Source organism: Equus quagga, chromosome 13 (genome assembly GCF_021613505.1).
Source record: "Equus quagga isolate Etosha38 chromosome 13, UCLA_HA_Equagga_1.0, whole genome shotgun sequence".
In the NCBI taxonomy this organism is placed as follows: Eukaryota; Metazoa; Chordata; class Mammalia; order Perissodactyla; family Equidae; genus Equus; species Equus quagga.
Window position 1 is genome coordinate 9,716,185 of NC_060279.1, and position 12,918 is coordinate 9,729,102.

The window sequence follows — 12,918 nt, forward strand, 5'->3', positions numbered from 1 at the left end:
AGCCGCTTTGTTTCCAGTTTCACGGACTATTCTGGGATGTCAAGACTTATATTCTTACCGCTCCCAAAAGGGCCCTTGTTTCACTCTCACCTGGGACGTGGGCAAAATTGATGTTTAGAGAGAACCGAAGCCCAGAGAGGTTTAAAGGGGAACTTCCCTTAGCCTTCCATCCCTCTCTATCCTTCACGGATAGTCACATTTTCCCTTGGGTATTTTTTGTTATTGTTGCACTGAAATTTTTTTTTTAAAGGCACCTGCATACACAATTTCCCTATCGCCACCAGGAAGCAAGAAGACTATCTGGCTCGATCTCCAGGAGCTCTAGGGAAACAGACATCATAAAACCCACTAGCCGAGGAAGGGGAGCGCTCCAAGGGTTAGGGAAGGAAGCAGCCCCCGGGGGAGGGAGCAGCCCCGAGGGGCCGGGAGGCAGAGGCGGCGCCTGTTTACAGACACCCTCACCTCCCCCACCCCCACCCCCACCCCCACGGAGCCGGGCTCCGAAAAGCATTTCCCGGGCGCACTCCCTCCCGGCCGAGACCCCCGCAGGAACAGCGGAGCCGGGCAGCCCCCGGGCCCCCTCCCTCTGGCCGAAGCCTCCCTCGCCCTCCCCCGGTCCAGGGCGGCGGCCGCACCTCCCCGCGGCCTCCCCACCCGGCAGGCGCTCCAGGCTGCACGCGGAGGCCTGAGGCCTAAAGGACGCCGGCCAGTGACAAGCCCCTCGGTGGCCGGCGGGGCCTGGAGCCGGGCGGGCGGGCGCCACCGCCGAGGAGCGGAGGCCGGGCGAGGACGGCCCCTTCCCCGCCGCAGCTGCCTATTGTTCCCGCCCGCGCCGCGCCGCGGCCGCCCCGCTCCCCGCGCCGCCGCCGCCCGCCGCTCGCTCACCGCGCTGGTCCGAGCAGTAGCTCCTCTCAGCTCCGAGTCCCCGCGGCCGTCGCCACCGCCAAGGCAGCCGCCGCCGCCGCCGCTGCCACCGTCGACTCTGACTCTGTCCCAGGCCGCCGGGCCACGGCCGCCGCCGCCACCACCAGCGCCGCCTCGGGGCTCCCACCTGCTGCTGCTGAGGCTGCTCCTGCAGCAGGGGCCATCTTGTTGCTCTGCCTCCTCTTCCTCCTCCTCCTCCTCCGCCCCGTCGCTCGTTGTCCTCGTCCCCTTCCTCTTCCTCGGGCCGCGGCCCGCCCCGGAGACTGGGGCGGAGACGCGGCCGAGGCTCCTCCTACCGGGGGCGGGGCAAGCGGAGGGGCGGGGCGGGCGCGGGCCCAAAGCTCTGAGTCACCGACCTCCAACGCCCGGCGGGGAGGCTGCCGCCGCGCAGCGCCCGGGCCCGGCGAACACCCACGCCCGCAGCCGGGGAACTGGGGCTGCCGTCCGCCCGGCCCTCCCCCTGCGCCTCCGCGCCCAGCGGCGGCTGGCCAGGCGGCGAGGCCAGTTGGAAAATTTCTGACGCCTCCATCGAATCCCGCACTACCTCGACCCCCTTAGCTTCTCAGCTCTGGTCCTTCGACTCTTGTTCCTTTTTCGCGTCTCCCCTCCCGCAGCCCCACCCCCAGAAGAATTTGTCCTTACCTGGTTTTATCCAGGTTCTCGATCCCACCAGCTTTGCCCCAGTCGCCCCTCTCACGGAATCCCAAGAGTGCAGCCTCCCCGCGCGGTGCAACAGCCCAAAGCCTGGACGCTCACTGCTCCAAAACGTCCCTCCAGGCCTCGGTGAACAATGAGAGCTATCTGGCGGGCGGGGGGGGACGGGAAAAGATTCAGCCCGTATCAGAGCCCCTGGATCTAAAAGCTAACCTTGTGACCATTGAAAATGTCTCCCTTATGGAAAAGAAGCCATTTTGATTTGGGGTAATGGGAGACCCCTTAAAGACAATTCAGTTTAGCCAACCCTCGCTTTTAAGAAGGAAGAGAAATGGAATTCTTTTTCATTCCATACAGTCCTAATTTCAAAATAAGTCGTCTAGAATAGAGGAGATGGTCCTCATTAAGTACCCAGTTAATACTCCTCTGTATTATCTCCTTTTTTTTGCGCAGGTGTTGGCCAAGAGAGCAGACATCACCGATACCAAGAAAAGTGATATTCTGCCTTTAACATGATAAATTCAATCACTGTGACAGATAGTGTTTTTATATTATTCTTAAATAATATATCACACACCTTCCTAAACTCTGAGCAGGGAAGAGTTCTTTTTCGTGGCTAACACCTTCCTGCTCCTCAGATTTCAGCTTCTTTTTAGAAGATCTACTGTTGTCTTTCTATTGATTGGAATTTACTCCCTTTGAAGTGGGCTAAATCTGTAACCTTCTCTGCAACCTACTAAATAGTAACGCCAGTCCTACAAAGAGCACATTTCTAGCTACCGCGGAGGGATTAGGTTAGCATGTGCTAATCCTAGTCTGTCTCTTGGATAGCCTTTCCCTCCTCACATAGCCAGGCCTCAGTCCCCTGCTAGTAAAAACAGACTAATCTGTTCCTCCTGCTTTTCCTCCTCCTCCCTTCTCATTCCTAGGGAACCTTCCACAACAGAAGGTTTTAGCGGCTGTTGCTAGGCAAACATGCCAACTTCCCTGTTTAGGTGAAGCAAGTAACCCAACTTCCATGACAAGCAACCTAGATAATCTAATTTCTTTGAACTATTTATAGTTGTACCTCAGTTGGTAAAGCTCCTTCAAGGTTTCCTTATGAAATAGGATTTTTAAGTTAAATTTATTTTTATTTCATCAATATTTCAGTTAAAAATAAGTTCAAAATGGAGGGGCTTCCCAAAATTCATTTTAATGATATAATTAAACAGAAAAATTTGGCAGAAAAAGAAGAGCAACTTTGAAAAAAACACCTGTGTTTACAATAAAAACTCATCTATGAGAAGTCATTTATATGCTTTGAACTCCCCAATTAGACTAGACATATAAAATACAGGGAATAATTTGTTGCTTAGACTGTGTCTATTTTTCCCTGATTTGCTGTTTAAAATTTTTTGCTATTATTATTGATATGTAACAGTAACATTTTTCAGGGTGTTGAGAGTTAATATAAATAAGATTAAATAAGACGTTGAAATTTAAATTATATGTATATTTAAACTTCTAAACTCTTAAAATTGTATAATTTGTTTTAATTCAGTGAAATTTGTTTTAATCCAGTGAAATAGTGTTTGAGAATACCTTGAACTAAGACAGCACATTAAGAATGAATTACTAAAGACAAACAGCTGAAATGTTTTATAAGCATTTATGCCTAGAAATCACTATTTTGTAGCTTCCACACAATTTAAACAATTTAGTTTTATTTTGTATTTTATTATTTAATTCTGATATAGAATGCCTAAAAATTTAGACTCTCGCCCCGGCCTCCACCACTGATCCGCTGTGAAAGTCAAATGAGTGCTTTCATGTAAAAGGACATAGTACACATAGTAGGTACTCAAAGGATTTTTAAAAGTCCATTTTATATATATGTCATTATAGTCTTTAGTTTCTTGATAAGTCAGATAAGGATGACAAGGCATCAAATACACTTTTTCTCTTAGCATGAACTCTAAAAGAACATTAATGCTATTTTTTAGATCACACACAAATCAGTTAAAATAATACCTTATGAATTTTTCACTGTATTTTCCGATTTTCTCTTTTGAGACTAGCATTTTTTTTAGGTTATACTAAGTGATTTTTTAAGCTATCATATGCTTACATATTACTCTGGAATGTGCATGTAATTGTCAACCTAAAGCACTGTTTGTTGTATTAAGGCTAGAGAAGACCTTAGATACCAGCATACTTATTTCAACAAATGAAACAGAGATTAAGGAAGGATGGGTAGGGCCGGCCCAGTGGCACAGCAGTTAACTTCGCACGTTCCACTTTGGCTGCCCGGGGCTTGCTGGTTCAGATCCCAGGTGTGGATATGGCACCGCTTGGCAAGGCATGCTGTGGCAGGTGTCCCAACATAAAAAGTGGAGGAAGATGGGCGTGGATGTTAGCTCAGGGCCAGTCTTCCTCAGCAAAAAGAGGAGGATTGGTGGCAGACATTAAGCTCAGGGCTAATCTTCCTCAAAAGAAAAAAAAAAGAAAGAATGGGTAGATCACCTATCTACCCAACTTCTTGTTTATAGATAAGCACCATGTTTTTGAGGAGGGGGTTAGAGAGCAGGAAAGCCTGGGGTGGGAGGAGAAAATATAAAGAGGCATGAATCGTGTATCCCTTCCTTAAAGAAATTTAACAGTCTACTAGGAGGAATACAACCAGATGTGCACGTAAACAGCTAGAATACAAATTACCTTGGTGATTATTGCATAGTAAGTACAAGGGTCCATGAAAGCTAAAAGGAAGAAATAGTAGGACTCTTCATTCTAATGTCACAGAACCTACCTTTTGATGGGTAGCAATACTCTGTGCGATATTAGAAATGTGCCCAGAGGTGTAGAAGTACAATCAACTCTCAAATCAGGGCAGGGTGGGGATGAAGAAGGATAAGGAATGGGAAATTGAAGGGTGTGAGAATAGAGTTTGGATTAACTAAGAAACCTGGTAAAGCACAACTGGGACCTGAGACCTCTCTGTGTAAACCATTTATGGAGGGGGAGGGGATGACATCCCAAACGTGAACATATGCACAAAATAGGGAGTACTGGAACTCACTCACTTAGATTTTCTGAACTGCTTTAGGTAAAGAAAGGGTGGGAGGCCAAATGAATCCTCTCCATCCTCCCCACCTTCCCCTCCCCTTATGCATAGATTCTCCATAACTTACTCCCTCCCCAGCCCACACTCCTATTATCAATGTTCATTAGGATAAACCTCTGGGAAATAATTAAGAAACAGAAGATGTCCCAAGCAATTACACTAAGGAAATATGAGGAAAACAATACTTTTTGACCTACCCTTCACATTTAGAGTCTACTCCCAAACCAGGCTCTGGTCAGCAACTGCAAACTAGGCCTGAGGGGTTGCCTTAGATTCAGAGTAACACTCCAGAGTCATCATGGCAGCTGTAGCCCAAGTCAGCTCTGGGATTTCTGGAGCTAGGTCCCTGTAGACTTGATTCCGAGAGAGCTAAATAAAATGATGTTTCTGAGTCCTACCTGAAATTGCTTTTGAACCGGCCTACCTTCCATGAAGGCCTCCAGCCCAACATTGAGCATCTGTGAACTTCAGCTGACCTCCTGAGCCTTAATCCAGGGAAATAGTAAACAGAAGGGCTTTATAAAAGAGACGTCAGACACTTTCAGCAAACAGGCCCATCCACTACTTTAAACAGTGTCATAAGAGAAGGCAGCTCCACTTTTCACTTGGCAAAACTCACCAAAATATTGTTGGTTTTCATCATTGTATTAGTTTGCTAGGGCTGCTCTAACACATACTACAGAGTGGCTGGCGTAAACAGCAGAAATTTCCTTACAATTCTGGAGGCTGGAAGTCCAAGATCTAGGTGGCAGCAGATTTGCTTTCTTCTAAATCATCTCTGCTTGGTTGGTAGGTGGCCATCTTTCCCCTCTGCCTTCACATGGTCTTCACTCTGTGTCTGTCTGTGTCCTAATCTCTGCTTATAAGGACACCAGGCATATTGGATTAAGGCCCACCCATATGACCTCATTTTACCTTAATCACCGCTATAAATGATCTATCTCCAAATACAGTCACATTCTAAAGTATTGGGGGTTACGACTGTAACATATGAATTTTGGGGGAGGGGACACAATTCAGCCCATCACAACAATAAATGCTCACTTTAAGAATATCATACTTATGAATAAAAGGCACCTTTGTGAAGGTACAATTTTAAATCTACCTGGTTAAACCTGAAACTCTTCTTTTTCTAATTACCCTTTGCATGATAAAATATTAATGCTTCGGGGGTATAAATCAGTGACAACATTTAGGATACTGGGATAAAAAAACACCGATTACCAAAATTATGAGTCACACTACAACGAGAGTTATCAGAAAACAGATACTAGAACTTGAATAGACTCAAGATTAATGTGAAAGGATTAATCTTTGTTTATATAGCTATGATTTGAACCTCATTTAGAGCTCTATCTGTCTAAATAAGCAATTATAGATACACTGAAGTCAAATACATTTTGTGACAAAATGATATCCTCTAGCACAAATGTATATTCACTATCTCTTGGCAATATTAGGTTTATCATATCATCAGCATCCGGTTAAGAAAAAGTTGGACATTCATGTATAAATCATTCAGGAAAGCAGAATTTGAAAGGTGTGCTTTAAGCAAGATGGAGGGAAAACTTCCTTTTGCTCCATGCCTTACTTTCTAGGATCTGGACTTGGGGGAGTCTTTGGAGTTCTTTATGATGTTCCAAGAGGTTAGTTTAGGGATTAAAGGTGAGCTCAGCCACTTGGAGGCGGGTCATGAGCCAGATGGGAAGATGTCCCTATGTTAGACTCCTCACTGAAGATGGATATCCAGCTTCATGTTACTCTATGAGTTTATTTCCCTTTTGTTATCCTCTAAGTTTGAATAAAGTCTTATTTGAATGCTCCAGTCTTTTCTCAGCTGCACTACCTTCTATCAACGGGAGAGTCCTGCAACCACACTTGGGCTGGTCATTCTCACGCAGGCTGGTGTAGCGTCGGTAATGGGAAAAAGCTACAACTCCCCAGAGGAAAAGGATATCTCAAGGGATAAGAGTCGGAGTCCTTCTTCACCTGGATATTTTTCTTCTGTTGTCAATCTTGGACAGGCAGAAAGGCCTAGTGCAAACCCTTGCTCTGCCGCTTACTAGCTGTAAGCTTGTACAAGTTAACCTTAGAAAGTTTCAATTTTCTCTACTGTAAAATAAGGATTGTAAAATGTATCTAAGATGGGTTTTATGGAGTTTAAATGAGAAAAATACATGTAGAGAATCTAGTACAGTGCCTGACATTTATTAGCCACTCAATAAATGAGAGTTATTAAAATTATACTAGGTACTGTGTGTTGCATTAGGCTGGTGATTCTCAATTTTGCTGTGAACTTTTAAAAGCTATATATCTCCAGCTCTGACCCTAGAGATTCTGATTTGGGGTGTTGGTGTGGGGCTAGGGATCTTTTTCTTTTTAGATTTTACAGGAGATCCCATCCTGTCATCTGAGGTGAGAACTACTGAGATAGATCAATGGTGAGCAGGCTTTTTTGGTAAATGACCAGATAGTAAATATTTTAGATTTTGCAGGCTGTACAGTTTCTGTCACAGCTACTCAACTGTGTCGTTGTAGCATGAGAGCAGCTGTAGACAATATGTAAACAAATGAGCATGACTGTGTCCAATAAAACTTTATTTACAAAAACAGACAAAAAGAGATGGTGGCAGGCTAGATTTGGCCGTCAGATTATTGTTTGTCAGCCCTGTCTTGTATGAAGAGAGATTTTATTTGCCATAACCATAGGAAGTATTTTATTATGATGTTCAACGGCAGCATTAAAAGCCATACATGTAATGACCAATGTTTGGTGTTAAACACAATTAATTAAACAGACAGGGCTCCTGCCTTCCAAGGAATTAGTAATCTAAAACAAGAGCACAGACATAATGTTTATCAGTAATCCTGTATGAGTAACTGCCATGTAAACATATGACTATACCAGACTAAATGCGAAACTGAGCTCAGAGGTGGGGAGATTTTCCTAGTGCGCTTGATTTGCAAATAGCGGATAAGATAAAAGGAACCCATGGGCTCATTCAGGAACCAACGTAAAGAGGAGACCAATGCCCCAGACTAGCTCCCCTTTTTCAGCAGGAGGCTACAAGGGAGCATCTTTTTTTTTTTTAACAACTTCACCTTCTCATTTATTTATTGGATAAATTTGACATGTACATTGTGTAGATTTAAATTGTACATCAGGTTAGGGAGCATCTTTTAAAAGGAGTCCTGGGGCCGGCCCGGTGGCACAGTGGTAAAGTGTGCACGTTCTGCTTCTCGGCGGCCCCAGGTTCGCCTGTTTGGACCCCGGGTGGGGACATGGCACTGCTTGGCAAAAAGCCATGCTGGAGTAGGCATCCCACGTATAAAGTACAGGAAGATGGGCACGGATGTTAGCTCAGGGCCAGTCTTCCTCAGCAAAAAGGGGAGGATTGGCAGCAGTTAGCTCAGGGCTAATCTTCCTCAAAAAAAAAAATTAAAATTAATTAAAAAAATAAATAGGACTTCATGGCTCTCTATGTGGCTGAATTTGCCTTCTCTCAATTATAATTTTTTCATCATAATACATTATTATCAGATTTATCCTCTGAGGTTACAGGCTATATTATGGCCGCAATTTAATGACATTTGTGACCGTTTCCTTTATTGAACCTGGAGCAAAGAAAAATGTTTCCCTTTTGCAATAGGAGTAGTAAACCTAGAAGAAAAGTCGCTGGATCAATTTGTGTGCTTGTGTGTGTGTGTATGTATGGGTATGTTTAAATCAAGAGACTAGTAATTTGGTAACTTACTGCCTATGATTGTAGAAATAGTGCAATTGTAGCTGTTGGATAGGGCGAGATTCTCTTGTATCTCCTCATATCCCCGAAAGATAGACATATGTAATGAACATTTATAATTTTTTGGCTGTCTAGGATCTTACCCTCCCCTCTCTACACTGTTTGGAATTTCCCATTTGGGACTTTTTGTGGGTGGCAAGGTCTCTTCTCCCACTACAGGGGCCAGGAAGTCCAGATATTTGCCTTCTGCCTTCTGCCTCCACAATAATCCTAGGGTGTGGGAAAATGATCTAAACTTGGTAGACTGAATGCTTTCTCACTCGAGACTTTGAATCTGGAGTGAGTTACACAGAAGTAAGTAGAATTCATCCTACTTGCACCTGTGATAGCCGGAGTCTGATGGGACAATGGGAGCAATCCCTGGGATGGTGTCCAGAATCCACTGGCAATGGCAGGGGTACCCTTACCAGGCAATTTCAGCACTGACTTTAGCTGTGGTTCTGGCTATCTAGCTTCCCTCAATTCCTTTCCTTACTATCAAAACTGTGAGCCACTCAATATTCTTCCAGAAAATTCCACGTCTGTTTGTTAGCCGCTGAGGCAGTTTAACATGTAAGAAATCAAGGGATTACAGAAATAATCCATTTTCCCATTTCTCATATAGTTGCCCTTTATTCAGTTTAATGGAGTTATCCATATTTTTTTCTTCCCTTGGGCCCTGATTTTTAGGACCCTAGTCATTAGAGTCTCAGAACTTAAGATCCATCTCACTTAAGCTGAAGTGAAGGCGCCTTAAATTACATGTTTCCTTCTGTTAACTCAGTTCATTGATTATTCCCAAATAATAAACACTCCCCTCAAGTTTTGCATTTGAATTTTTTACTCATTCTGCCAAGAATGTTTAGTGTCTACATTAAAAACTAATATTGCACAGATTTCTCAAGGGGAAAAGCGCCATATAAATCTCTCTCTTAGCTAAAAATTATTAGAAATGCAAAGTACTTTTTTTTCATCTTGAATTCCTTTTGCTAACAAGAATTTTCCTAATCAAGCATGTCATTTGGGGCAATCAAAGGCTTCCTTGCTAAAATTACATGGAAAAAGGATTCTTTTTCGAATTTTTGCAAAAGTATTTCAGCTACCACAGTTGAAGCATTCATTTATGGTGCTTTTCTGCAGAGATGTGTAACTTTGTTTCTGCCACATCTAACTGAGTCTCAGATGTTCTCAACGGATGTTAAAGTCACAGAACAAAATTACTTTGCATCCACTGTATCACGAACAATCGCAACAAATATTTGATAACCTGTTATGTGCCTGTCATAATGCTGTGGTGACACAGCAGGGAACAAGACAGAGTCTCTTCATCAGGAGCTTATAGTTTAGCAGGGAAGATAAGACTGCTTATAAATAATTAAATAACCACAAGTTTGAAGGTCAAGGTACACGGCTTATTTAACAGTGAGAATTGACCTAGTCTGAGATGAACAGAAAAGGCTTCCTCAAGAAAGTGACATTGAAGCTGAAAGCTGCAGAATGAGTAGAAATTAACTAGATGAAGAAAGAGAACAAATGTTTCAGGCAGAAAGAACGGCGTATGCAGCTGCACTGAGGAGGGAGAAGTGTGGTATGTTTAGAAAACTAGCAGAAATCTAGTCTGGCTGCAGAAAATACAGAGATTCAGAGGGAGCCTAGTAAAGAAGATGCTGCAGAGGTAGGCAGATAGGCATTGGAGGCCAAATTAGGAATTTTGAACTTTATTTTAAGAGAGGTTTGCTAGATAAAATATAGGAGGTTGAATTAAATGCATAGTTCAGATACATACCTGAAATTTATATTTCAGATAAACAATATTTTAGTACAAGTATGTCCCATATATTGCATAGAACGTACTTACACTGAAAAAAAATTTCTCTGTTTATATGAAATTCAGATTTAGCTGGGTATCCTGTATTTTTATTTGCTAAATCTGGCAACCATATTTTAACAGCAATGTGAGGTCTGAAAGGCAAAGGAGGGACATAATAAAATTTGCTGGTTGAAAACTACTCTCTAATTACAGAGTAGGAAATTATTGGAGGCAGAGCAAAAGTACATGAGAACATCTTGACTAACCTTTCTTTCTTGAAACCTTCTCTTCGTTTGCCGTCTTATGAAATCACACCTGGTTCTTCTCCTATCTCTCTGCTCACTACTTCTCTTCTCTTTTAATAGATCCGCCTCTTTTATTAGGCGTTTGTTGATGCTCTGAGACTGGACACACAGAAAGTTTGCACGAATATAGAGCAACTAGTTCTCTCATATGTTGTTAGTGAGGGTGTGAAGTGCCTTGGAAACAGGTCTCACAGTTTCTTATAAAAGCCAACCATCTATGATCTCGTCATTCCACTTGTGGGTATGTGTAAGATGACAAAGTTCTAGAGATCTGTTACCAACAATGTGAATACAGTTAACACCGCTGAACTGAAAACTAAAAATGGTTAAGATGGTAAATTAATTTGTGTTTTTTACCACAATTTTAAGAATTAATTTTAAAAAAGATACTATTATAAAAGGAGCCAAAAATCCTGTCCATAGTTTCTTGACTCCTTGAGTAGCTTTTCCAGATTGTAAATTAGATTTGCCTAGTCATGTGACCTCAAAAGAAGTTAGACACGTTTAATCCAGAAATAAATTTCATTTAGGGGAGGACTTGCAAGTCTATAAACATCATCTTCCTTTTCAGATTAGATTGGTCTGCAGAAGGAGTTTTCGGTATATATATGTTTAACACGAACAATCATTGAAGGGTATTTATGTAAACATAGTGGATGGGGGTTCAGACCAAGACTGTGCATGGGTTGCATTCTCTTGCTGTGATGATAACGTGTAAAATAAAGATTCTGTGACAGAAAAACAAAACAAAACAAACCATCAACCAACCCTCTGACCTTATGAGCAATTCCACTTCTAGATATTTACTCAAGAGAAATGAAAACAAATGTCCACAAAGATTTATACAAAAATGTTCATAGCAGCTTCATTCATGATGGCCGCAAACTGGAAACAGTGTAAGTGTCCATCTATAGGAGAAAGGCTAAACAAACAATGGTATATCTATGCAATAAAATGCTGCTCACCAACCAAAAGGAACAAGCTAATTGTACATACAACAACATAGATGAATCTCAAAAACATCATGCCAAGGGAAAGAAGGCTTTCACACAAAAATGATACATACCGTATGATTCCATTTATATGAAGTCCTAGAACAGGCAATCTTTGGTGGAAAAATATCAGAACTATGGTTGCCTCTGGGAAAGTGGAGGTAGAGATTGACTAGGAAGGGACTTGAGGGGACTTTTTTGGGTGATGATACTGTCTATATACTGATAGGAGTTTGCATTAAATAGGCAAGTATGCATTTGTTGAAATTCATCAAATAGTACATTTAGGATTGGCACATTTTATTATATGTAAATTTCAATCTAAAAAAGAACTTTAAATAAATATTGAACACTAGTTAGTGATGTGTACTAATATCTGAAACTTACTTTGAAATACATCAAAAAATATCACTTGATAGATGGAGAGAATAGACAGATAAATAGATATGGAATAAAGCAAATACAGTAAAATGTTAATTGTAGAATCTTGGTAGTGGTACATGGATGCTCACAATGTGATTTTTTATGTTTAAAATTTTTCACAATAAAATGGGAGGAAATTATGCTCTTCAAAGCTCAGTTTTAGGCCCCCTTTTCTTCTTTCTATTCTTTCTTCCTGTCCAATCTCATCCACTCCTATGATTTCAAACACCATCTGATGCTCACATTTATATCTTTATCCCAGATCCATCTCCAGAGCTTCTATCCACATATATCTGATTTGACATCTCACTTAGATGTCTTCAGGCATCTCAAACTCAGCATTTCAAAACAGACTTATATTTATCTTCTTCCTGCTCCAAACCTGCAGCTCTTGTGTTCTTCACCTCAGTAAATTGTGCCACCATCCACTCATGTACTCCTGCCATAAACCTGGACACCTGCTTGACACTTTGGTCTTCCTCACATCCAAACAATCACTAAATGCTGACAATGATCATTCCTAAATTTATATTAGAATACGTTGAATTCTCTCTACTCATCACTGACACCAAAGAGGTCTTAGCTACCATATTGTCTCGTCTGGGCTATAACAATAGCCTCCTAACTGGTCTCTCCTCTTCTGTCTTCCATAGAAGAATCGCACTGATTCTTTCGAAACGTAAACCAACCATGTTATTTCCTTGCACAAAAATTTCCAATGGCTTCTCATCAAGCTTAAAATGAAATAAAAATCCATGGCATATGCTGTGGACTGAGTTGTGTCATCATCCCCCCCCACCCTCCCAACCCCCCCACCCCCCTGCCGCCCCAACCCCATTCATATGTTGAAGTACTAATCCCCTGTGGAATGTGTTGGGGATAGGGCCTTTCAGGAGGTGATTAAGGTTAAGTAAGGGTGGAGCCC

At 42.4% G+C, this 12,918-nt stretch overlaps 1 protein-coding gene across 5 annotated transcripts in view; it reads right to left on the reverse strand.

The window, feature by feature from the left end:
- Positions 1 to 1,673, reverse strand: part of RC3H1 (ring finger and CCCH-type domains 1) — a 79,144-nt gene extending 77,471 nt beyond the window's left edge. For 2 of the 5 annotated variants that reach the window (XM_046680765.1, XM_046680767.1), the window contains exon 1: positions 886 to 1,184. The gene's annotated coding sequence lies outside the window, so the exon portion shown is untranslated. Of the gene's footprint in view, positions 1 to 885; positions 1,185 to 1,566 lie in introns of those variants that run through there. The other 3 variants (XM_046680764.1, XM_046680763.1, XM_046680766.1) reach the window with 3 other exon arrangements.
- Positions 1,674 to 12,918: the final 11,245 nt, after the last annotated feature.